Source organism: Apteryx rowi, unplaced genomic scaffold (genome assembly GCF_003343035.1).
Source record: "Apteryx rowi isolate R43461 unplaced genomic scaffold, aptRow1 scaffold_33, whole genome shotgun sequence".
In the NCBI taxonomy this organism is placed as follows: Eukaryota; Metazoa; Chordata; class Aves; order Apterygiformes; family Apterygidae; genus Apteryx; species Apteryx rowi.
The window spans coordinates 361,878-388,981 of record NW_020449752.1 but is presented as its reverse complement, the minus strand read 5'-3'; the positions used below and the strand labels follow the sequence as shown (position 1 = coordinate 388,981).

Genomic DNA, 27,104 nt, shown 5'->3' with positions numbered 1-27,104 from the left:
ATCTGAAGCTCCTTCCCTAGCAGAGATGCAAACAAGCAGAATATTCTGCACTGATATGCAAGTGCTCCCGAGAACTTTCTTTCAAGCCTTTCTGACTTGCCTGTGTTGCTGTTGGGGTTCAGGTGGCTGAAAAAACGAGCTTTGTGTTCCCAAGGCAGCAGGGACTGCGGTTGCTCCAAAGTGCCTTTGTTTGGTTATATGTAAAGCTATCAATGCGTCATTCTTTCTGCTTCAGCTGTTAGAGACTCCCATCTTCTCTATTGATTTTACCCAGAATGCTTACTGCCCTTGAAGGTGTGACCTGTACCTCAGGCTAATTTATTTCTGTCATGGCTGCAGCATTTTTTAGAGGGCAGTGGGGGTAGGAGAGGGAACAATGAATTCAACATGGAATATAAATCCAAAGTCTGTAGCCTTCAGACATTCCAGTACATACCCTGCTTCATTCTTCCATTTGGCATTCTGCATGGTCTTGGATTAAACGAAAAAAAAAAGGCATTTGTATAACTAATCAGGTGAGCCATTCCGGGATAATCCCTTTGGTCACACATACTGGGATGCATATTAAAATTTTGCTGGGCTTCTCAGCCAGTTACATTTTCATCCTAATTTATGAGCCTGAATCAAAAGTCTCACCTTGATGGCCTAGACTTGTTTTGGATCTGAGCTGTTGCTTTAATCTATTAAAATTTGTGTTGCGGAATGTGGAGGGACAAAAACTTCATTTTTGTGTGGAAAACTCATTTTGTCCTATGGTGGTGGTGCGATGGATTTTATTTTTATTATATTTATTTTACATTTTATTGTCTGGAGAGCAAGTTTAGCTTATTCTTCTGTCCAATTTTCATAGACAGTAACACAAAATTTAAATGATGTGTAAGCACAGGAGTTTAAACTCTACGCACACTCAGATTAAGCACCTGCCCCCTTTCATTACTCTGTTGAAATAAGTAGTATTTGCTCTCATGACCTGCCTGTGTAGCTGAAGTCTCTCTACTCACCCCCTCCCTGCCACCATGCAGTTCATCAATAGGACAGGATTTCTATAGGGCAAATGTGTTGCTTTCAATTCTTCCACAGAAAGGCTAAGCATCGCGTGCTGTAGTGCGTTGGGGAATCCTTGTTCTGCAAATGTTTTCAGCCTGGTACCATGTCCTGGAGATGAATGCAGAGGACTTGGACACTGGGACTGGGACATGCTGTGTTTTGATCTTCCTCTCATTCCACCTTGCTTGGGCTTGTGATCCATGGCCGCTGAGTCTTCTGAACTTTGGGAGAGAGGGGTGAACCTTAGATCCCCAACCGTGTGGTGATCACATTATTGAATGATTTTCTGGACTGAGTGAAACTCTGCAATTCAGACTAAAGTTTGGTGTTCAGTTTTGAGTCCATTAGAGCCCGCAAAGAGGAGAGGCAACTTTAAGGAGCTATACCAAAACATGACTTTCCCATAAAGCAAAGTTACTGCCTTCCTTGAAAATTTAGGGCTCTTGCTTCAGAATGGTTAACCCAGGAATACCTGGCATCACGCTACTGCTGTGAGTCAGGGCAGTAAAGCCAGCTGGGAAGGTCAAACTTCAGAGGAATGCAAAATGCTCTGGAGTTCAAGCGTATGAGAATTCCAGGTGCTTAGCTGGGAGCCACTAGCACAGAAAGTACTAAATTAGGCCAGGATAACTGAATTTAGTGAAACTTCAACCACTCTGGCCTGAATTCAAAGTTTATAGTTAAATCTCGTTACTTGCCATGTGCTTTGGGTTCCAGTGGGTCCATGCTGCACAGTCATAATTTTTTTTCCAAACATTTTCTACAGTGAATCACTCAGAAGCATTTCTGTAGCACCTACTGCTATTGAGTGGAAAAGCAGAACACGAGATAGGAATTTGAAGGAGAAATGTGAATAAAAAGGTTTATGCTTTGTACAGGGTGAAGAGGGAATGTATCTCATAGGAAACGAAATGCTCTATTGGTATAAAGTATATCTCTTTGCACGTCCTCTTTCTATATTGTGGCAAACATATAAATATGACCTCTGTCAACACACAGGTATTACTCATGGAACAAGGCAGCTAGGGCTGGGCATTCAAGCATGTAGTTGCCTTGTATCTTGGCATCTTTGTGTTTTTAGATCTCACTCTTTTTACTTTGTCCTTGATGGCAATAAAGTAAAAAAGATCTGGTCTTTCCATAGTGTTGCCACTCTTCTAAAACAGAGAGAAAGAGGAAAAAAAAGGCAATTCCAGTACAGAAAAGACTCTAGTCTTGTAAGTGCTATCTTGGGCTCCTAGGAAAACATGAGAGAGACAAATACATACACTTAACTACAAAATGATAGCACCCACCCATGTGCTTTAGCACAATGCCTTAGGGCCTAATTGATCTCTCACTGGTAACAGTTTGAGAGACTAACTGACTAAAACCAGCCTCATGGTTTTTGCAGAAAACCAGTGGGGAAGAGTCGCCCAAAGCCTTATTTCTCTACTTTTTCCACATAAAAGTTGCATTTTTAATTAAAAAGTAAAAATATAGGATAGTTTATAGCATGGAGGGAAACCCTAGGCTTTCACTGTTTCCTCTGCTTCTGTCTCCACCATCAACATCTGATGTTTGACTGAAGGTGCTTTTGTTCTTCAGGTATAAATCAATGTGTGCACCTTGGGAATTTTCATGCGTCTGTCTCTCCACAAAACTTGTGTCTTGGCAAATGTCCTTGGTTTTTGCTGTAGAGGGTGTTGTGGGATGGTCTCTGCTGAGAAGACAGGCTTCTGCTAAGGCTGAGCTTCATCTTAGCATTGTTAGGGCCTTTTTTTGTTTGTTTGTATTTTCTAGCTTTTTTGGCTTACTATGAGCACATGATGGGCCACCATCATGTCGGAGTCTGTTACCAACCAGTGTTGCGGCTTTGCTTGCTGCGGTGAGTTTTCTGTAGGAATGTGCTTGCTGTTTTCTGGAAGTCACTGGTGATGGCAGTGCCTTGCTGAGGGAGGAGATACTTTGCAGAGGGATTTTTCTTCTTTTGGATAAGAGGAAAACTACAGGTTCTTAGAAACTCTCAGAAAGCCTGAGAGCCATTTCAGGTATGAAAAATGTGTCTGAATCCTATTCATGTTTGCTTCACCTTTGCTTGTCTGTTTAGATGTTATGTGTGATTTCAGCTAAGTATGGTATCCTTCTTCAGGTGTGGGTTTGAACCAATCTAAGTCCAGCTGAGACTTCCAAACATGTGAGCACATACAGAATTGAGAGCATTTGAAGCTCARCCTGAAAGGAAAACATTGAGCATGTTACCTGGCTTAATGTGTAAAGACACTCTTCTCCATGCAGTCTACCTGCACTCGGGTATAGAAAGTAGGTGTGCTATAGCCCTTTCCTATTAACTCATACCTTGAGTTTTAGTTTTTCTAAAGCAGCATGGATCCTTTGAACCTGAGCTAACAGGCCACAGTACGGACAGAAGGCACACAGGGCATGGCGATGAGTGTTCCTTTGCTGCAATTAAGTCATAGGAATGCGCAAATCCATGTCATGGATATGTAAGGTTTGGCTATTGCTACTGGATTTAGAAATTTGGGCATTTGACAGTCCTGTGATGGGTAGTGGTATAATAATTCTATACAGATTGGGACCAAGAAAAACTCAAGTCTGCTCCGTTTCATTTCCACTTGTCACTGACTTGCTCTGTAGGCTTGAGGGGCAAGTAATTTAAGAAAGAGCTCTGTGTGTCTCAGTTTTTTCACCTGTCAGCTGGGGGAATTACTTCACAGGGGGATTGGAAGTACCATTATAATGATACTTGCAATATGTTTTCATATGCTAGGTGGAAGAGTGGGAACGTTAACATGTACAAGAGAAAAAGAAAAAGTAGGTTAGCTTGTCTGAGCTTGTCATGCTTCTACTGTGTCAGCAAACTGAGGGAAGACAAGAGAACAGAGAGAAAGATCAAAAGAATATATTAAATTAGAAAGTAAATAGAGAAAGTTAAACTTAGTGGCAAGTAAGGAGTTGCGTAGGGCGTACTCTGTGCTTAGCTGTGTTAGCCTTGCTTTTCCATTGTATGCCAAGATCTTTGTCATCAACAACACTTCACCAAAAATCACAAGGGAATTCTTGTGTCCACCATGTGGTCTTTGAGTTCCCATCAGTTTTGGTGAGCTGAGCAAGCTGTGATTGCTCTGCATTGTAAACAAAGACCTTTTGAGGAAAGCAGGGGATTTTTCCCTGGTGATTGAGAAAACAGCAATGCCTTTCCCAGGACTGGTGTGGGACCTGGTACAGCTCAGACTGTTGAAGAGCTTCCCTTGGCTTTCAGTGGGAAATGGGACTGTTTGTTTGTGTCATTCTCCTGTGGCACGTTAGGATGTGATGAGACACTGCTCTGTGTTGCGGTGGTGATTGCAATAATAACATAAGAACTGTCATACTGGGTCGGAGCAGAGGTCTCTTCCTTGTACCTTGTCTCTGGTAGCAATAAGTAGCACATGCTTAAAGACAGACCGTACAAAAGCAGGGCATCTATATCCTTCCAACTTCTAGCTATCCATACTTTAGGCACTCCCTAAACCAGAGGCTGCATCTAGTATGATGTGTAGGGTTACTGTTGACCTTCATCTATTCTTTCTTATATCACAGACATGAGAGGGTTAATTTACCTTTCTGTGCTGCTACAGTTGCACAAAGCAAGAGTATTGGGAAACAGCCTTCAGAGTCTGCATTTTTTCTTTGTTGTAGTGGGAGAGAAAATTCTTTGTGCAGGATAGCTGTTTCCTCTGTGCTTTGTCAACACGTTCACACTAGGTTAGGCTTCTGCACAAATGTTTCCCTCATCTTCAAAGTCCCCGTGTAAAGACAACTCTCTTGGTACTGTTGTGCCTCATGTTGTTGTAGCTCAAGAAGCAGGGCCGTCTTCTGTCAAAAGATGGATCATGCAGGTTGATTTGCTGCCATGTATTCATTTTTGGATGTGGTGAATGTGTTGCAGTCCTTCAGAGCTGCTGCTGTTTGGAATCTTCTGACAACCAGGCCACTGAGGTATGGGGAAGAGACTCTTCTGTCCGCTGTATGGATACAAGGAAAAGATGCCATCTTTTCTTCTGTTGTCTTTTTCTTACCCTGTTTGTTTCGAAGGAGCTTTCTTGGGTGGTTAAGATGACTAGATGTAGTTTTGAACTGTGGTTATATTCTATTTAATTTAATCTGTTCTGATCATGAAATAGGCCCAAGGAGTCTTCATATGTAGATCTATAATACAGCAAATTTTCTATATAAAGCAGGCTGAGAAGAACAGAGCACGTGGGGGAAAATTCTTGACAGTCAATGTATGAAGACTTAGTTATATTTCTACAGAATTATAGGTCAAATACTAGGCTGCCAAAAGCAATCCTACCAGCTGTAATCTTTAACTGTATCCAGTCAGAAAAGAAAAATTGTTTTCCTCCCTTTGAAGAATGGAAATATCTTTTCCCATATCCTCTTTGACCTGTTTTACTGTAACAGATTCTGGATCCACACAGTTAAGTTATTATAAGCAGAGTTTGATGGAAACAAATTGCACCATAAAGCTTATCCTAAAAGTCTGCCTTTTGCACCTTCAGCAACTGTCTGGTTTTTGAAGAAAAAGTGCTCAATTTGCATCTTAAACCTCCTCAGACTGCCTTATCTGTGGCAAAGCTGGTCTACTTGGAACCATGGCCAGTGCAGTATAATCTTATTTTTACACCTGGTCTGACTGTTTTACCATGTGTCATCTGAAATGCACCCTTCCTTTTTGAAAACCACAAGTAACCACAAACTTCCGCTAATGCACCAGGGAACAGTAAGTTTTCAAACGGACTGATGAGTAAATAGAAGTGTGGCGGGAATGTGGTAGCATAAACCTCTTGGAAAACAAAGGGGAGGTCAGCCTATGTCAGAGACCTTATGAACATAAGTGCCTATTCCCCAATGTATTGAATTGAAAAATGCCTATACAGAGATAGCACAATCAGAAAGCAGGAAAGCGAGCCACAATCAATGTGGAGGACTTGAAGCACACGCTTCTCAAAGGCTTTAAGAACAGAGCATGGGGAAAGTGCTGCTTGCTTTGTGATCTGCAAAATCTTGCTGTGTGGGGAAGAGGGAGAGGACAACAGACCAAGCATGTTAAACAAGATGTCTGCCCAAGTAGCTTGGTACTTTGTGATAGAAAGTTGATTTGCACAGAATTCAAGTTGCTGTCTTTGTGGTAGACTTGAGAGTAAACTTGTCTTGTCTATTTGTAGAGTAGTCCAGAACTGACCTAGGGTTCCTCAGCACAGGGTAAGCAGAATTCAGTATTGCCATTTCAGGGGTCTCTCTGGCTGCTTGCACTGTGGCAAAGGGAGGTGCAGAGCTTGGATGGGAATTGGAATAAGCTGTGGCATAGGGCTTGTTACTCTTGTTGCTTCAATTTTCTGTCCATTGTGCATAGGCTTTTAATCCTGATACTGGTAACTCCTACTTTGAAATGTTGGTGTTCAATGCAAATGTGAGCTATATCAGAGAAGATAATTTGGCTTTTAATTTAGAACTGCATATGGCAAGTCTGTGCATCTACTGTGTAGAAGAAAATTGGAGTTACTGAGACATCCTTCCAGCCTTTTTGTTGCGAATACATCCATTGCAGTGTGGTTAGTTGGTTGATTGTTACTGATACCATAAAATAGAGGCAATCTCCTGTGTTTACAGACTCCTGCTTGTTTTCTTGGTTCCCTGATTATGCGGTATATCTGCTCACCCTTCATTCCGTCTTCTGAGGGTGTCAGACCATCGCCAGTGGAAGAGCCTTGTTCTTGTTCCTCTTAAAAGACCTTTTTTTCTTCTTTGGCTCTCATGCAAACTAATTAGCAGCCACTTTCCATTTTACTAGTGGTACCTAAACTGCAAGGAAGACTGGCCACTATCCAATTCATTAAAGTTTCCAGAATAATAATTTCCTGTCTAATGAATAGCCTGGCTTTAAATCTCTTCATTCAACTGTGGTGGCACTCCTAAAGCTGATAGATGTTTATAAGGCACTGAGGAAAGGTCATTTGTTTGACGTTGGTTTCATTGATTTGTCCAAGGAACCCATCCACTCTCTGAAGGCAAGAAGTGGCAAAGTCATGGGGGGAAAAAAGAATTAATTTTCTCATGTTTGCTTCAGAAGTCATAAATCCATTCTGGGTGAACAGTTTCCTTTTGGTTTTGCCTCTAAGTCTGGATGTATCCATTATCACATGTATTGAGGGTCCATTATTCGCGTTGGTCGTGCAGCAGCTGAATTTGGGGCTCTATCTGATCAGTTATGCAAGCATATTCAGAAGGAGTCAGTTTCTGCCCCAAAGAACTTGTAATGCCAATAGCCCTGAGAGGAAGAAGAAAAAAGGAGGGATTGATTATTTTGCCATTGTACACATGGGGAAAGATTTAATGATTTGCCCAAGATCATATGGGGAGTCTGTGGCAGAGTCAGTAACAGAACAAAATACCTTAAGGGCTAAGACACTGTCTTAATTGTTAAACTGTCCTAACACCTTCATGCTGGTTCTTTTATATATATATCCTAGAGACATGCTTCATGTAGAAGTATGTTACTTGATAACACCGTCTCCATGGATTTGCTCATGAGGGAAAAAAACAAACAAACATGATTTTATATTTTTCTGTCAAATATGATGGAATTAATATTTGAATACATGACTGTTACTGTCTCTTTTTCTGAGTATGGAAACCAAGGAGAGAACAAGGGAAAGACTTGCCCCTGCACTACAGACATATGTGCTTATCTTGGGTTGGAATCTGGATGTTCTAGCTTCCAGCGACTGGATTCCACTGAGCCTGAGTAACATCACTCTTACTAGATTTATTGCTTATTCATCCTTCTTCCCCAGACCAATGAATCAAAGGCTACCATTTTTTCCCCTAAAGTTGGAACCTAATGAATTTAAAAGCAATCTACTGAAGGAGGCGTGTAGTATAAAAACTGGCTATGCTAATGCCCTGATGCATTTACAAAAGAAAACCGAAAGCAGTTGCAAAATTTATTTTCACTGTAACTTTCATTTACTTTAGACTGCAGCCACTCCTATGAGTTGCTAGTCAGACATTGCGAGAACTGGCTTCCTGATGCCCAGGAGAATAAAGCCAAGAGTGACTTGCACATTTCTTAAGCCATGCTGTTAGGGAATGACTCATATCTGCTAGCAGTGGACGGGAATGGGATTAAAGCACACAGTTTTGGCCTCTGTTCTGGATTTTTTTTAGCAAACTTTTTTGTATGGGAGGGGCAGAGGGAAAGGAAGGAGACTAAAACTGAGTATATCAGTGAAAACACATTTTCAGTGGCCATTTCCAGCTTTCAGGCTGGAAATTTTTTTCCTTTAGAAGAAAGGGAGAGGGAAGGAGTGTGTGAAGTGGTTGGAGAAGGAGAAAAATATGATGTGTGTTAGTGCAAGACCTACCAGAACGGGTTGGTTAGTAGGGTTTTTAGCAGAATGTCTCATCTTATCTCTTAGGGTTCCCAGTATTAGTACAGCAAAGAGCTTGCTCCTTTTTCCTTTTTCCCCAGGCTCCTGGTTATGGTTGAGCACAAAGGGAAGAGAAGTAACATTCTTGCTTTTCATTTTTATTCCTTATTATTATTATATTATTCCTTTATTCCTACTTTTTCTTCACTTGCAAGGTGAGTGAACGGCATCCTTCTCTCCTGAGAAGCCCAGAAAGCTGAGTAAAAGACACTTGATCGGAAGTGGTCTTAATAGCAGAGTCCTAGAGCTCCCTTGCAAGGGAGAGGATGAGGGCACAGAAGATGACATAAAATTGAGGGTAGGGGGAGGGGACTAAGGGGTTAGATATTTTGGGATGAAAGCTAAATATAAGTTAAGAGGAAGTAGGAAACTACCAGACGAGAGGTGTGCTTGGACCTGCAAGTGAGGTTGGGAAGTTTGAACCTGAAGAATAATGTAGGAGAAAGTCAGTGAAGCAAGGAGCRCTGTGGTCAGAGCAGACGATGAAGTGAATGGGAACATTTCCCACTGTAGATAAGGAGAGCGCACCTGAGATGAAGAGTTCTCAGCCCAGGGAAGTTAAGTGTCTGAATTCTTGGCGGCTGGCCTGAGGACATTGTTAAACGAGGAGCGAAATCAAGCGTGGACCCCCACTATGACTTGGCTGACATATTTAATATTTAAGCCTTTTAAAGTGGAGAGAACTGCTTAGAAGCACGTCTTAAAGAAAAAGGAGCACAATCCCTGTTGATGAACTGTGCACATATTTTCCTTGATTTCTTTTTTTGTTCAAAATGATACTAGCAAACCAGCTGGGCCTGAAAAGAAGCTTTGGAGAATTGACTGTTTCCAAATGATATACAAGTCCTAATTAGTCCTTCTGCCTCCCTTCTTTACCTGGTGAGTTTTTACTGTTTGTTTTGGTCCATTCACAGCCAGGCAAGGGCGGGATGGCAGAGTGCACAGCTCTCAGAAGATAGAGCATGAAGCTGATCAGCAGGAAAATAATACCTAGTTCTTCTGTAGCAGTTTTAGTTCCTTGATTATGAAGCACTCCATGTTGTTATCCCTGTTTGACAGAGAGGGAAGTGAAGGAATGGAGAAAGGAAGTGACTTGTCTGAAGTTACCCAGGAAAACGGTGGTAGAGACAAGAATGGAAACAAGGCCTCCTCCTGAGAGAGAGATCAAACTGGCTTCTTCTCCAGGGTACAGGCTGGAAAGTCTGTTTTAGAAATGGATCATTTTAGAAATCGGACTGTACCGGAAACTGAAGGTTTTTTGTAAGGAAACAAAGCCCTGGTCCAAAGATGACTAAAGTCACTGAAATTCTTTCCGTTGCTTTCCATGGGAGTCGATCTTTATTTAACAGTGGCTGGTAACAGGCAAGTTTATGCCAGATGGACTGTTTTGCATCTCACCTCTCAGGCTCTGTGATAAATATTACTACGTATTTAGGATGTGGTCAGCTGTTACATTTCCATACACAAAATGGTCAGTTTACTTCTATTTGAGAGGGGAGGGAAGAAGAAATGTAGGTGAGGGAAAACTGCAGCAACGCACAGCACATAAGTGAATGAAAAAGGAAGCGGAGCATATTTACCTCTCGCCTGCTACGAATTATCCTGCAGCAAAATGGCAGCAGAGCAGAGGCAGGAGGAGGAACGGTGGGCACGTGGCGGCGCCGTCAGCTTGTGGGCAACAAAAGCCTTTTCTGTCTGCGTGCTGTGCACCACGTAGCAGCTCTGTGCTCGGACTGCAACTTTGTGTTTCTCAGGGTTTGTTTCTCTAGGCAGACACCTCCTATGGCAGGATTCAGACAGGCTGGCCCATGAGTCTGGGGGAGCTTTGCTTCCTAATAACACTCAGGCTGTGTCTTGCTGTTGCTGGTCAGTGTTTTGCTTGCAGGCTAATGTTACCGTTGTACCAGAACTCGTTCCATATTGGCGTTTGATCCTGGGAGAACGGGAAAAATCTGGTCAATACGGTTCTCATTAGCCAAAAAAGCTGTAACATGCTGGAGTCATTAGTAGTTTGTTGATTGAGTTAACCGTGCAAGGCGGGCTGCAATTGATCATCTGCATTCTCATTAAATATGCCGCAGTCTAGGAGAGTTTGTTATAAAACTATTTGGAGGACATGAGGAATCTTGGTTTCAGCCAAGAGCATCAGTTTCAAAATATTGTTTGGCTTAAAATTTAAACTGTATAATTGGTATCAGAGATGGGACTGAGGTGTAACATAAAAATAATTTTTCACAAAAGTGTTAGTACAAGAGGGTCTTGTTTCAGCTCAATATGCGGAGAGAGATTGGGGCTGAAACTCGAATCCAAATCTAAATTTTCTTAGTGCTGCAGAGGCAAGGGAAGTGGTGAGGGTCTGTGGCTACAGGATGTCCATTTGGGACTGTCTAATAAGTGTGTGAAGGAAGGAAGCATTGCTGTGCTTCATTTAAAGATAATGAGGTATAGTAAACCTTAACCAAAAATCAATTTCAGTTCAACTTTGCATTGCTCATAAAATAGTTCATATGTTAAAAAGATTTGTATGTATATATAGTGAAAGATGATATAATTTCACTTTCAAAAAATGGGTGAACAGGAGTTGCTGAAGAGTGTTACCTTGAAAATATATCATGATCACTTTAAACCTTGTCTATGTCTTTCGGCTTTTGAAATGCTGAAGATCACATCTTGAGGGAATTTGTTAGAGCCTTTGAAGTATTTTTATGTTAGGCCCCTATGACAGAAGATTGTACAGATCAAGAAGGTACCGAGTAGATTTATTCACAGAAAATGCATTTAAATTACTCAGCTATACGGGCACACATTCTTCATTTATAGCCGGGTGTCTGGTCTCAGAAATCCTCCCAAGAACTGAGGTCACAGAATTTGAAAATGAGCTTCTGTACACCATACTTCTGGCCTTTCAGATGTAATGTACTCTGTACTGTGTGGTAAATTGGACAGAATTCAGAGAAGAGCAACAAAAACGATTAAAGGAGTAGAGGAAGTGACTTACAGGGAAAGATTAAAGGCATTACAAATTTGTGGCTTGGTGAAGCAAGGACTACTGCAAGTCATTGGAAGTTTCTGGAGACCGGAATGCAGCTTCAAAATCCCTGGTCTTGTCTAAACTTGTTTCTGTTTGTGTGTTTATTTTAAAGCACAAACTTTTTAGAGCAATATCCTCATCTGGTGTAACTTACCGCAGTTTCAGTGAAAACAATGGAGCTAATGGATGCATGCCAAATTATACTGTCTAAAAATGTGGCCCTTCTGCTTTTTTAAAACTCACAACAGCCGGAGTGGAAGCAGTAATTCAGGGAGGCAACTGGTGCTTTACCTCCTGCAAGTTAATTCCTGCTATGTTTAGAATACCTAATAGCTAAAATGCGGAAGGTATTCTGGCATCCTTCTATATTACCTCTACCTTTGCTGATGCCTGTTCTGGGGAAGGAGTGCTATCAGGCAGAGCCACTAGTAGAAAGTTTAAAATTGTGTTTAAATATTTCAACTAAATGTTGACGAAAGAATGGGCTAAAAAGACAGCTCTGATACTTTTCTCTTTTTTCACCTGCTCTTGCAGAAATACTGCAAACTTTTAAGCCAGTAGAGAGAAGTCTAATGTGGACCCAGAAAGGGGATGGATGTTGCTAAAAGGGAGTACAGAGAAACTACAGGTCTGATCCGCTGGTGAATATATATGACATGCTGCCTCCTGTGCAACACTTGCACAGAGGAGAGGTCTGTAACTACCCCAATTAGCAAGTGTAGCTCGTTGCAACAGATTATAACAGCTCATGTTTTCAGCCTTGGAAACCCTTGTTTCAGTCCTTGCTGAGTTGATCAACATGGTGGCCGCTGTGCAGACACAAGGAATGAATTGTTCACAGTGATCCAGGGGGGTTGAATTACAGTGAGATTGAGCAATTAAAAATATGACTTGACTCTTAAGAAAATTAAGTGTGAAGCCCATTGTACTGTGAAATAGTCTCAGAAGGGAAGTGATGGAGGCCCTGTTGCTTGGGATGTGGTAGTTTTCATAAAGATGGAGTGTTGATTGAAGCATTGTGGCCAGATTTTAACCAAGAAGTTAATTTCTGGCTCCCTTATTTCCCTTGTTCCAGTTGGATAGGGAATTATTCTGTCCCTGGGCTGAAGTGTGGTGTGGCTTGGCTGTGTGTGGAGTTCAGAAGCTGCCACCTTTCACATGTAAGTGGTTGCTTTCCAGGGATGAACGAAGTTGCCAGAGAACAGAGAAGGAGGTTGGAGTGTTGGAGCTTCTGGATGGAAGTCACTGGAGATATCAGTTCCTATTGTAATTTATTTGTGATCTTGACTGAGGGATGAAAGTGTCCAAACCACTAAAACCTAATTAGAACTAATTTTCAGTCCTGCCAGTTGCAGCAAAAAGGCTAAGTGCTAAATTGCCCTGTGGAGGTTACGTCGCTCTGTTGTCTTCATCCCGATTTTTCTGGGTCAGGATTGTGACACACTGACCTGCCAGATATCTAATCATCCCTGCGATATCCAGCTCAGTGGATTAATGAAGAAGAAGAAAACATAGCCCTGCTGAAAATGAACGTTTGGAAGATGTGAATTTTGAGTATGTGAATGAAACAATCAGACAGGAATACCGAATGTGGACTGAGGATGCCAAGGGAATTGTTTCCATAGAAACAAAACCATGGAGGCTCACATGGCTCCCCCATCTCAGACTTACAAATTCATATGATTATCTTAATGGTCAACATAATGGATTGAAAAGAGGTAGGTGATTAGTAAAATTTGATCTGAGTTTGTTGCTGATGTAGAGAGCATTTTTCTGAAGTCTCTATCTGATTACAACTTAGAATGGCTCATATGCTTAGTGCGTATCGCTCTGATTTGCTGCGGTAAATCAGGATTAACTCCTTAGCAATGAATGGTATCCTACTGGTCTCAAAGAGAATCAGACCTACTTTCTTTTAATTAACTTAAAGAAAAAAGGTCCTCATTTGCTTCTTGACGCATTGTTCTTTCACCTTTGTGGTCTAGTCCTTTTGCATGGCTGCAGACATAATCTTTTGCATGTAAATCAATACCCTTCAGAAATGCCTCAGGAAATATTGTTCTAAAATGTACTTAATGGAAGCACATGCTTTTCTGTGCCAGAATTTATGAGGGACCCTGGGAGTCTGTTTTCCTCATTTTGTTCATGCAAATATTTTTCCTCAGAAAATCCAAGATGTTTAGGACTAGTTTATGTTGCTCCAGCCCCTTCAAAGAAGCTAACACCTAAAAATGGTTTTGCATTGTACTGGTAGATTTCTGAGCACAATCTGGGTGGTGCCATGTTTTAAATGAGTAAGCTTTTATAGCATTTACAAAGGGTATTTAATTATCGTTTTTATAAAAGGAGGCACTTCTGGGCTTTTATGGTGCTATTTCTAGGTTCTGTCCGGGATTCTAGAATCTTTCTTCTGGTCTCTGTAGCCAGTGTCTCCTGTTTAGGTTTTTCTGTGATGCTCACAGAAACTGCTGAGATGCTGCTCACCGGTGCTGCACAGACCCAGGCAGAATGGGATGCTGTGATGCTTCAGGAAGTAGCAGGTGAGATGGTACTTGGAATCAGGAACGATGAGAAATACCCTGTGGGGATACTAATTATCAGGAGGTTTCTTATGCAGTAAGCAAAAGGTATCTTGATGGCTCCTATAAATCCCCAGATGCTCCACCCTCGTAGGAAAAAAATATGTGAGAGAAGGTTAAACCAAATAGTCTAGGTCTGAACAGCCTTTTTAGGTTGTTAAGCTTTCTCTTTTTACAAGAGACTCTATGTGTGTGGAGTGGTAGAGAAGAGAAAGAAGTGGAGACAGGCCAACTCTGTAAATGATTTTCAGTAACTGATGTTTATGAGCAACTATCGTATTGTACAAGACAGTAATGGCTCCACAGCTAGGAAGAAATGTGGTGTTACCTTTCTGGGTGCATGTGAGGGGGAAACAAAACAAAGGCTAAAATTATGGAGAAAACGGTTCCCAGCTTTCCTCTTGTTTCTCCAACCTTTCAGAATCATCAAAAAGGTGTTGAGGATCCTCAAGGCCTCAAGAGTAGCCCAGCTCTGAGGCCTGTCTGTGGATAAGCATGCATAATGCTCCTGCAGCTCTGAGAGGAAAACATCCGAGGTTTGAGAAGGGTCAGCCAGAAATGACATAACTGCAAGTATGAAAGGAAATTAAAGAGCTGCAGGGTTCCGCCCAGGAGGGAGAAGGACAACGAGGCTCAACTTGGGCAGCCAGCACTGAAACGAGATGAACAGGAAGAGACGCCCAGAGAAGCATTTTTTCCTCTCAAACTTCATGTGTGTGAATTCAGTGCTAACCTTGACCCATGCTTTGAACTGCGTTGTTTTGAAATGCCCTCCCTTTGGATTAGCTAGTGAGCCTGCTCTTCCACTGCTCCTACGTTGCATGTTTTTATGGTGAGTTCAGTAACATTTGATATTTTTTTTGAGGACCTGGATTGTGGAGTTAAGGGAATATGTCAGTACTGTGGTGGGTGCCTAATTTAATTCTAGTATTATCCAGAGGTGCCAACTGAAAAGAATAACACTATTTGTAAAGGGAAAGTGGAAGTGTTCCTGCATTAAACCTGTAATCTGTTGTCATGCAGGTATTAATATCTGTAGCCATGTTGTTCCTTGACAATGTTCCTTTGTTTCTCCCATACTCTGAGTTTCTTTTCCATACTGTATTCTCCCAGGACTCTCCTTGAACTTTACTGAGAGCAGGGTAGCATTTATAAAAGCATCTAAATGATTTGGACTCCTAAGTCTGGAGAGAGAGAGAGAGAGTCTTCAAGGCCCAGAATTTGAAAGTATTCAGTTGATAAAGACATGGATGGGGAGAAGATGAGGAAAAAAACCCAGCCAACCAGCAAAGCAAAGACTTGGTGTCTAACATCTCATGAAATGGGGATAGTGTTTCAGCACAGCTGAAAATTCTGTGAGGTTCCTACCACTGTCTTTAGGACTCTAAATGTGTTTAAACTGATGGCACCTTTTAAACTGTGTAAACATGACTTTTTTTCCCCTCTCTTCCTCCCCCCACCCTCTCCTTAAGTTTTAATGTAGAGGTGTCTAGCCGTGCTAACTCAGTATGTGTCAAAACATCTTATGTCAAGAGTGCCACCGCTCCGTTACAGGCTGGGCTGGATGCGCAGGCAACAACCCTACAAGCACCATGAGGTCTTGTTAGCCCCCACTTGGCCCCAGGATACCCAGAAGTCCTGGCCCTATGCTGTTTCTTTTTGGTGACATGTTATGGGTCGAGGAGGGGAGTGTATTGTGCCCTGCACATGTCCACTGTGTGGCTTGGGAGGTGCCAGGGACTGCTAAGTAAGTAGTGTGGGCTGGAGCCACTCCTGATTCCCCAAAACAGGAAGAGGTACAGCCTCTACCCGAACCCATCTGTGGGCAAATATCTGCTCCATTGTGAATGCTATTGGTAAGTAGAAAGTTGTTAGTTAACTGAATTCCCCCCCCCCCCCCAATCAATTAGTAGAGAGCAAAACCTGGACCAGCTTCATCAAGCTTTTAACCAGCTCACACTTCCCTGACACATTTCCAAAGCAATTTCATTTGTGTTGGGTGATCTTTTCTGAAAGTATGTCTTGATTTTTATCTGAAATCCATTGATAATGGTTATTTAAGTCCTTTCTGTGCTGTCTGGTGGTTTTAATTCCAGGGAGTAAATTGAGGAGTTTAAGTATGTATTAGTTATCATACTGATGGATCAGCCAAGCAAGGAACATTTGGAAATTCCCATATTCCTTTTTGTTGACCTATGATATTTGAAATATAAGCCTCTTGCATGCCATTAGCAGTTTGAACATCTATAAACATTTCTCATTATGTTTAGATTTTGTTTTGGAATGGTTCAAATATGTGCATGTAGCTTTTTTCCTTTAATCCATCCAAGAATATTAATTGCCCATTTGGTTTGCTGTTTGCCATTTATTTAATACTTTAAAGTAGTATTGGAGTAGTTTGCACTAAATCAAGTACACTAGTTAAACCCAGTAAGATCTAACGCACTGAGCACAAGGCTGAAAACTGATAACTCTTGTGGTCTATGACTGCTGCAGATGTGATTTATATTCTGGGTCAAATTATGTGCCTCTGCATCTCTTCTCCCAACTGTAAAAGGGAGAAAGTAGCACCTCCCACTCTTGAATGTAATAAGATTTAAATATTATTGGTACAATGCGATATTAAAATTGTAGGACTTGCATTTTATTAATAGCAGAGCTTGGTGCATTTCAGAGCTGTTTTTGTTTAAGTTCTCGAATGTGTGAATTATTGTTCACAACTTTGTGCTCTTAAGCAGTTAAATTGCTTGTCAGAATTGGGCTCCGATGCCTTTGAGAACATTCCCCTTTGTCAGTACTTACTCATGGCTGTTCAGAACTTTCCTTCTTCAGTTTTAACTTCATACAGAATGAATGTTAACAGCAAGTGCTTTTTCGTGAAACATCCCAGACTGTGGTCTTGTGTGGGACTGCTATTTGCAGTTAGAGCATGGGGTGCATGGCATCCCGGAAGTGACTCGGTGGTGGCGAACTGAGTGCCTTTCTTAGACCAGTTTGGACGACAGTCCCGTGTCATTAGCATAGTTGTTGTGCAAGACCAAGATGGAATAAAATTAAGAAACTTTCAACACTGCAAATGTTCTTGCAAGTTTCCAGAAATGTTTCAGGGTATATGCAAGAGAAACAAGAGGCTTCCCCCAGTTCTGTAGTGTTTTTTTTCCCCTGTTTTTTCCTCCTCCAGTGGAAAGGAACTTGCATATTGTGTTTGGCAGGCTGGTTAATGCTGGTGATGTGCAGCTGTCAGTATCTAGCAACAGGAGCAGCAACATACTTTTCTTTAATTATTTAGTGAGCCATATAGTCAGAATTTGGTATTAGCAGTTTTGTCAAAAAAACAAGGTGAATTAGTTTCTTGGCTGATGTGAATCGGCCTCATTGGAATATTTATTCATTGGAATAAATGACACTGTTTTAACTTTCGCCAGCATTTGGCTCAGAGCTTTATTTGTGGTGATGATCCCCTCGTGTTGCTAGCCCATGTTCACCTTAGATTTGGGCAAGCCAGCCCAGATTGATCTCTGGGACTATACAGGAGAGGCAGAGAGGCTGTCCTGGGAGTGCACCCGTCGTTTGAATCCTGCGCGTGCTTCTGCTGCTGGATGACAAGCCCTTTGGGCCGCAGTGAAATGGAAGTGAGCCCATCTGTTGCATGTTACTTTGTCTCATTAGCATCACTTATATCTGTGCCAGGCCTTACCCTGTTGAGTTTGGATGCATGATCAACCCTTAAGTATTTGGGGAGGACAGAAGTGGATGGAAGGGTTGTGCTCTGATGTGGCAGGCATTAAGCGAGAGATCTTCAGCAAGGTTCACATTTAAGTCCTAAGAATGTCCTGCAGTCTGTTATCAGGTGGTGAATCAGCACATAAACCATCCCCGTGTCAGTTTGTGTAGCTCCAATGGCTAAAGCTGAGGGTGTGAATTGACAGAACTGGATGCCTCCAGCTTACCTCATCTGTACACCTCGTATAAATAAAATGAAGTTAGTAGGCGCAGCGCTCTACTCCTGCTAAGGCAACCCCATTGAAGCTACTTGTCACAACTTTGATGTGAAATAATGCCAAGTGGAAGGAGAAACAGCACCGATACTTCTCTCGTGGGGCTACTTGGGATTGACACGGTCTCTCTAAACAACTGAAGAAGAAGAAAAAGTAACTGAGAATCACCAAAGCTATATGTGGAAAAACTTTAGTCAGGTAATTTAGCCCAGTTGCAGGGTATGCAGGATGGAATGCCTAATTCCTAAATGCTCTGTCTCATCCTGTCTCAGTGAGCAGAATAGCACTTTTTTCCAATGAAGATTGTTCCATTGAGGTTCCTACCTGCTGTCTGATATTGCTCTGGTTAAGGTGTATGCTACTCCACTGGAGCTCAAGTTGAATATTGTTTTATACTCTTCTCCACATGGTATTAATTTCCTTAGCAAATGTGGTGCAAAATACCTGGAGCCACTGACACATCTGTAAATTGAATGAATTGGGATAAAATCTGGGCTCTGAAATGTCAGTAAAAACAATTTGGCCCTCACTGTGCTTTGGAGGTATACTGTGACATGACATTCCTTGCTGTCAGTACAAATGCTTCTGTCTGTCTATAAAAAACAAACAAAACAACAACAACAAAAAAAACAAAACAGGATTTTCCATAGGTATGTCAGAAGACAGTGGAGTCGATTGGTTCCTGCCTTTGCTACTAAATTGCAGGTATGTGCTTTAATGGTACCAAAATTTACTTCTCAGATCAAATGTACTTTCAGTTTAGTATCTGATGATCCTTTGTCAGACACTATTTTTATTTTCAGTATGTGTGATTTTTTTCCACTGCGCCAATCCATCTTCTTTTGGATGTAACTCTGTTAAAATCAGTTGCATCACACCTGGTCAAAACTAGACTAACTTGATAATGTATCAAAATGCATGATTCAAGGAGATTTTTTTTGATCTTTAACTTATGACATCCAGATACAGAATCAACAACTACAGTTACGCTCTCTCCAAGAGTATTGTGAGGCTTAGTTCACTGAAGTGTGCAAATCACTTTATGCTCATTGGATAAAAGCAATAAAATGCAAGAGCACAGAGCTGTAGGTGTAATAAAGAATACCCTTTTCTCTAAAATTGTGCGAGCATGTAAGGTCTCTTCCCCATTACCTCTCTGGATTCCCAGTTAACTGCACTGGGACTTAGATCTGGTCCTTGGGCAGAGAATTCGTTTGGGTTGTTCTTAGAAAACACATCTCTCAAGTGAAACTTTTGACTATATTTTTCCCAGAAGATTCTTCTCTTTCAGTCCAGAATTTTATCAGCAATTCTTATGCTAACAGGGGTCAGGAGATGAGATGTTTCTCACGTTACACTTGAAGCTTCTCATGAATAATGGCCTGTATCACCTCTATTGTCTGTCCAAAACATAAGCAACCAGACATAAGGCCAGAGGAGAAATTTAAAGAGTGTTGAATGAGCCAGCAGGATAGGCCAAGAACTAAGATAGTCAGAGAGTGAAACAAATGCAAGGTAGAGCAGATGGTTATTTGGAGAAATATCTGAGCAGATTAACTACTAGGCAGCTAGAGAATGAGTCACTCTAGTTAAAAAGTACCCTGAAATCTTCAGAGTGAGATTAACAGAAGCACAGATGAAGATCACTGTAGCCAAAATAAATTAGAGGTCATTATTCCCAAGTGAATTTTCTTAAGTGTTAAGTAGAGCACATCAGGCTTTTCACAGGAATCTGAGGGGGGTTGCCAAATTTAAGACTACCACTTGCTCCTGTGTAGGGGCAATCTGTCCATTTTGAAGTGGTTTATTCCCATCATCACTGCCCTCTTCTTCTTTCTGAAATTCGTTTGTCTTTGTCATTCTCATATATAGATATATATGTGTGTGTGTATGTATATGTGTGTGCGTATTGTGTATGGAAAAAACTAGCTGCAGTTTGAGCAGGATGATAATCCCAAAATAGATGGCATTTTAAAGACATCATGGAAATTTTAGTCCCCTTTTCTTCTCCCCCCACCCCCTAAATCTTTTTGTTTTTCTTCCGTAAGGTTGCAGCTGCCATCTGATTTATATGTATATATGCTCTTTACAGATATTAATGTAATAACAAATTAAACCTAAAGTACTGCTACTACACAGAGAAATCTCAGGGCCTGATCTTGCAAACACTAATGCCTCTGAATAACTTTCATCTTGTGCATTGTTTATTTGAATTTAGTAGGACTACTTACATGCCAAAGTTTCTCACATATGCGAATGTTTGCTGCAACTTCAGACTTTCCCCATATGTTGATGTCAATTTGTTTTTGCAACCTTGATACAGTTTAGAAACCTAAGTCTCTGATCAGGGTTTGTATACGTCTTTCCATTTTGCAAGGCTTGTTGTATCTGATTTTTCAATTGACAAAAATTGGCCAAGCCTCCAATATTATTAGTGAAACCACATCTATTTATACCAGGCTAAACTTGGTTTGCAAGATGTTCTTTGGGCATTTTCTTTGAGGGCTGAACAAACTCAGTGGTAACACTAAGAACTGGTAAAAGTTTACAATATCTTCTCATGTCACAGTCTAAAGGTGAATTGGATTTTAAAACTTGAAAAATTTTACTATAACCCAGTAGCCAATTTTAGTGATTGTATAAAAAGATGAAAGTATCCAGGAGGCAGACAACGAGTTGTATTCACCTTCTCCAGTGTGTTTGGCCTCTGGTTTTCGTTTAAGGGCTCAAGGTAAACTGAAGAATTAAGACTGTGTTCGTTTTGCACTGTTCTTGTCTCTGTGTAGGAGCTTAGACAGCAAGAACTGTTCAGAAGACTTTACTTTAAGCAAATTTCCACTAGAATGTAAAGTTTTGACAAATGCACTTTTTCAGTGACCATCTTTGGACATTTTCTTTAAACCACAATTCTGTCCATCTCAACCATCTTGAGTGCCATTTGTAGTATTTTTACAGCAAAATTATTTGAAAATATATTTTCCATTGAAAAGGGTCAGGATGAAAATTTAACAAATAATTGAAATAGATATAGTTGAACTTATTAATTGGAAATTAAATTTTGTAAAAAAAAAAAAAAAGTGGAAGTTGATATTTTAATTCTGTGTCCTCATTCAAGCCATAAAGGAGATCAAAATGGCTTGGGGTGGGAGGGGGAACCAGAAATCTACTTCTCATGAACTCTAATAAGCAGCTATTTAAACTCATGTAAATCCTCCAGTAAGCCAAAAGTGGTATATAAGCCTTGTATTCTGCTGTTGAAGGCATGAATTGTGCTCAGTGCATAGTCAGCCTGTTGAATTCTACTGCGGAAGGCTCCTGAGTTGAAACACCAGTGGTGAATTTTGAGTTCAGTAATTGTAATTTTACAGGCTAACATAAGGTAAAAAAGTCTTCATGTTTTAGGCCATAAGGTAACTACTATGACTATCCAGAAAGTTTTTTCTCTCCAAGTCTATCAGTTTACATATAGCTAACGTACTCTAGTGACTGAAGGTGACTTCCCTCTAAAATGGACAACAGCTGACTTAAAGAGCACTGATAAGTCTGTTTGTGGTTAAGGCTCACTAGCCATCAGCATAAATCTGATAGACATCTGATAATATCTCAGATTATCCTGCTTTTCGTTTTTTGAGTGAATGAGTCTTCTTTCTCAACCCACAGAGAAGTAAATTGTTTTTTTCTTTTCTGTATCCTAGCATTATTTAAGATTAAGCTCCTTTTTAAGAGTTATCTCCATATCTGGCAAGACCAAGTATATATGTGTGTGTATGCATGTGTGTGTAATAGAGGTGGGAGAATAATAAAAAGGCAAAAATCAAGGCACAAGGAAATGATTAGGCATTTGAAATTAAGAGGGGATTTGCTTTAGTAGCATGAACAACATTTTCCATAACCTCATTGTCACAAGTTTCCACTCCTGAGATATTGGAATAATGCATGAGTGAGATAAGCTTGTATGTCAAAAAGTCATGATGGACAGCTGGGATATTGGTTATGGATTTTGTGATATGTTATTTTCAAATGACTTAGGATTTTCAAGAGTTATATCAATTTTAGCCTGCTACATCCCTGTTAGAAATCCCAGCCTTAGATAAACAACAGGTAGACAATTTGAAGGGGATGAATCTTGTCTAACTTCTAGATATTTAAATCAGTGGTTTAAGACTACACTGGTCATTTAGGCTTCCTTTCTAGCTGGTGGAGAGAAGAAGGCATGTCCATAAAGGGAATGATAGCTATTTTAGATATTGTATTAGGAACAGATGAACTGCCTGTTGGAGGTGTTGCTCATTCTATTCGTTGTAGAGGGAGCCTAGATGAGTAGTTAGGCAACGGGGTTTTTGATGTCTAAAGTTACAGGAGGATATTGTCAACCCTAAATGCCTAAAGCTGACATTTAAAATGTGGTTGTTGAAAGATGCAGATAAGGGCCTGGTGGATTTTTTTTCTTAATGGAGCCCATTTATTGGATATTTCTGAAAATCCTTAGATCTATAGCATCTGTAGGCAACTACACAACTTACTTTTTTTTTTTTTTAAGGTGGCGGGTAATGTGCTTTAAAAAACTTTACTGAACATCTCAATTTGGCTCTACTGAAATACTGGTGTTAAGTAAACGACTGAGAAAGCAGAATAAGAGCTAATTGCTTCTATCTGGGTGATGATGGACTATTGTCTGTTCCTTTCTGAACTGGGTGGGACTGAAAAGTGCGTAGGGTGGTTCTTGTTGTTTCTGCTATGGAGCAGCCTCAAAATTTCACTAACTTCTGGAGCAGCCTGGAGTCCTGATGTGGTTTAGTCTTGTGCAGCTTTTCTTCTTGCACCTCCGTTATGTCTGATGTTACACCTCCAGGAGGCGCATTGGAAAAGTTCCCATGTTGGAGCTGTTCCTGCCAGGCCTGATGGCTTTGAGTAGAGATCCCATCAGGGAGATCAAGAGGGTCCAATTAATAAATGCCTTTCTGTGCCTGCTCCCTCTGTGTGTGTTCTTCTCCTGTTTCAGCTGGGCCTGAGGACTGGAGCTTGTCCTTAGAACATCATGCGTACTAGAAGCTGCATTTTTGTATAAATTGGGAACAGAACTGGCCACCAGAGATTGAAAATCTGGCAGGCAGAGCTGATTAGACATGCTCAGAAGAGCTTGCAGTTTTACTGCTGCATGCCCTTTGGGCTTGCAGTGAAAAACAAGGCTGAGTGCTGCCAATGTTTGTGTATGTGATTCTATTGTTTTATCTGAGAATGAGATCGGTTAGGGGAGAGAGGCCAGAACAAAACTGAAGTGCTCTTCTCTTATTCCATGGCATCATAAGGAAGGTGAAGTTGAGATTGTCCCTCCCGCAATCCCACACCACAGAGATCTTCATGACTTTTAAGCCAATGCTCCTCAACCTTTTCTATGCCAGCAACAACACGCTGCCCTTTCAAAAGGACCCCGTGCCTCTCTGGCTCATTTAGACATTCAGGAAGGGAAGAATGATGGCAATATCCCAATACACATCTCTACTTCTTCTGGAAATCCCCACCCTTACTTGAGAACGCGGGCCAAGTCTGATCTCCTTCAGCCTTCTAACCCCATACTCATCCTCATAATAGTTCAGCACCTTCTGAGCATATGGGAAAGGTGAGCTCTTTTTCTGCTCCTTTCCAAGGAGGTGGGAACAAGGGGAGCAGATGTAGCTTGCAGTGGTGCAGCTTGGTTGTTGTGGCCGCTGGAGCAAGGAAGGAAGCAAGGTCCCTGGCCAGCCCCTTGCCGCACTTATATTTGCTTTCTCCCAGCCTTGCAGTTTGCTGCCCAGGCTCCTCCTGTGGGCAAGTTTCAGGACAGTTGCTTGTTATCCCTGCTGGTGCGTTGCATGCCTACAACCTTTATGTATAAAGACATGCTCAGTGATAGGGTGCATGTTAGGGTAGCTGCCTGGCTAGTCTGCACCATATCTCCTGAGGAGCTTGGCCAAAACGAAGCTGCTGGGAGCACAGTTTGCGTTAGGACTGCGGGAGATCCTGATTAGTGACATCCTATGTCTGCCTGCTCTCATCCTCCTGATCTCGCTGTTTACCTTAATTCAACTCTCCCTGCAGCCAGACAATCCTTGGAGTTAATTTTAAACAGTGAGGGAGAGTGCTGGCTCTTCTGGCAGCTTCTGCTTGTCCTAATGAGCCTCCTTCAGGTTGTAACAAGCTGGGTTCCTCCTTTGCACCCAGCAGTTCCCGTGTGTTACGTGTGGGGAAGGGAGGGATGCCCTGGGGTATTCTGTGTCAATACTTCCTGAAAGGAAAGCAGGAAACTGGGATTCAGTTCTGGCTGTATTCCAGATCTGATGGGTGACCCACGTGCCTACCTGGACACCGGGTTGAACTGCTCTGCTCTGTTCCCCAAGGCTATAACAAAAGCAGCATCTGTGAAGGAGTGAGAAGGGCTGGGAGGTGCCGTGTCAGGTGTGCAACAAGGTAGATAGGGAACAAGTTACCTGGGGTTTAGGAGAGAGATGCCTTATATTGGTAAACAGAGCTGTTTGACATCAGCTGTTATTTGGGCATAGTTTGGATAATATTTTCTTGTTCTGTACACTTGGATATACACCAGAACCTGATTTTATTATATTGCAGCATTGCCTAAAAATAATATTTCTGTTACTGACACTAGTGTTCCCTATACTTACCACATTTATCCTAACAGACTGGTGGATGGGTACAGCAGTAAGAGGACTGGCATAGTTACAGATGATTACACTGATGTTTACATTATTCTTGCACTATAATATGCAACCAGGCTGTTGGTTTGGGAAAAACCTTCCGTTCCAGGACAGCTACTCTTTCTGAAAGAAATATTTGAGTCCCCAGAAAACGCTGGGGATCCTTTATGTTATTCATATTTTCCAGGAAGATATCAACCCATGCACTTGTGCTGGTTAGTCCCTGTTCCTTTTGACTACTGCTCTCTGAGTGTCAGTTCCTCCAATAACATTTTTTCCTGGACAGTGTGGTTGGCTTTATAGTGAGAATAAGGATGGTGTTTTAGCAAAGTAGTTATGTGTATTAAAACTGTATCTGTTTAAGTAAACATTGTACCTATCATTGACTTCTCTTTGTTTTATCATGTACAGCTATTTGTCAGTTGGTAGAAAGAACTGGCCTGGGATTTTAAGGCTTGAGGGGAATTTCAGTGAGGCTTCATGTGTGTGTGACCATAATGCTTGATAGGAAATGTGAGTATTCTGCGTCTTTTAGAGGTCAGGCTCTGAGTATCTCTCACAATTAATTTGGCCTCTGCTGACTAGTAAGACCAGCTGAAACTCCCAAAATAAAACAGTGCCTTTCCTCCCTTGACAGAGATGACTGAGGGTGAAGTGAACCTCAGGATCAGCAACCTTGCCAAGGTTGGTCTTTTTCTGTTTGCAGTGAAAGTTTAAGCGTGCTGGGAGAAGTCTGTCAGGTGCTGCCTTGCATGGGGTAGTTGGTTGCCAGCCTGAGACCTTGCCTTTGTGCAAAGGGTGAGATCCTGCTGAGTTCTGGTGTTCCTGTCTCTTGCAGGCGCCTTTCTCTGGGTGACACGGCTCTCGGCTCTGTGCCAGCCCTGGATGGATGGGTTTCCCTGGTTGTACACTTTGCTCTGCTTTCAAAAAGAAGGGCAGTCCAATATTTTTCTTGACCTAGAGAGACAGCCCTCGATTTGCCCTGGATGTGGGTTTTGGTTTGTAATGCTGTGCCAGTGGATGGGGTTGGAACCCTTTGTTCTTGTTCCTGGTGCCGGCCATGATTATTCTGATCTTCTTGAGGACCCCTGCTTTCCCCTCTGTAAAAGGAAGAAGCCATGATGCTTCCTTTCATTGCCTTTTAATGCCAGGGTTTGCAAGTGTTGACTAGTTTGTTTCTGCTTGGCTCTCCTACAAGGGCAACCATCAGATGACTTCCCAGGTATCAAGGTGTGACTAACAAAGGGTATTTCAAGCCTAATATACATGTGCACTTTTCTTTCTATGTTTTAGTGTAAAGCTCTGCTGAAATAAGGAGTTAGTTTACAGGCCTATCTTTGACTTTGAGTCAAAGAATAATAGAGTTCTAGTACTGAAGAGCTAATATTTAGTTTGTTTCTACTAGATACTTGGGAATTGCTAGTTTTTATGAGCCCTCTCTGTTTGGTCTGGTAGCTGACTCTCGAACAAAGAGTGTTAGTCTCAAAAGAGATTTAGATCTTCTAAATGGACAACTATAAGAAAGCTAGAAAGCTTGTTCCTTTCTGTCTGTGAGCTGTTGTTCGCTTAAGTCCTAAAGCCCAAAGGCTGAGGTTTTTTATAAAGATTACCTCTTATTCTTTTCATGTCAGATTCTTACTTGTGTTTTACTGTCTTAAGGCTTTTCCTTAAAAAAATTTATTTTGCACCCTTTAATAGTATTGTGTTGCCCAGGTAATTATTTGTGAAATGTGGATACTAAAGTGTACCTACCTTTATTGCAGCTGAAAGGAGCATTTGCAGTGCTACAGTTTGGGGGATTCGGAGATGACTAAGGATAGGTTTCCTAGAGAAGGAGGAGACACAAGGGAGTTTTTATAGGTGGTGGCTGACTAGCTGCATCCTTGTTGAATTGATTGTTTTAATGCTGAAATTTAATTGTACTATTAATCATGTGCTAGAGCACCAGGAACATTGTGAAGGTGTCTTTTTAGTTACTATTTGAACAGAAAGAAGGAAATTGAATAATGACATTATTTAAATGTTGTGATCAGTAGAGACTGAACCCAGGACCTTGCTAGCTGAAGTTCTGTTTCTGTAGCTGCATTTCAAGAAGTGCATCCTACCACATGGGGCAAACTGTGTAATTCCCAAAGCTTAGAGTTGGCCATGACTTTGGTCAGTCCAGGTGGATATTTTGTATGCCTGTCTGTACTACAGCCAGACAGGTAACTGACTTTCTGTTGACAGGGGCTAACAAAGGCTCAACAGCTTTTGCAGACAGATGCGTTACCACAAGGCCA

At 41.4% G+C, this 27,104-nt stretch overlaps 1 long non-coding RNA gene across 8 annotated transcripts in view; it reads left to right on the top strand.

Annotated features, from left to right (window-relative positions):
• The window catches only part of LOC112968959, a 165,744-nt gene that overhangs the window by 5,363 nt on the left and 133,277 nt on the right, over positions 1 to 27,104 (top strand). For 6 of the 8 annotated variants that reach the window (XR_003254508.1, XR_003254506.1, XR_003254505.1 and 3 more), the window contains exons 2-4: positions 12,733 to 13,271; positions 13,995 to 14,093; positions 14,554 to 14,964. The exons of 1 other annotated variant lie outside the window; for it this stretch is intronic. This is a non-coding gene — a long non-coding RNA (uncharacterized LOC112968959). The remainder of the gene's footprint in view (positions 1 to 12,732; positions 13,272 to 13,994; positions 14,094 to 14,553; positions 14,965 to 27,104) is intronic. One more of the 8 variants, XR_003254503.1, reaches the window with a different exon arrangement.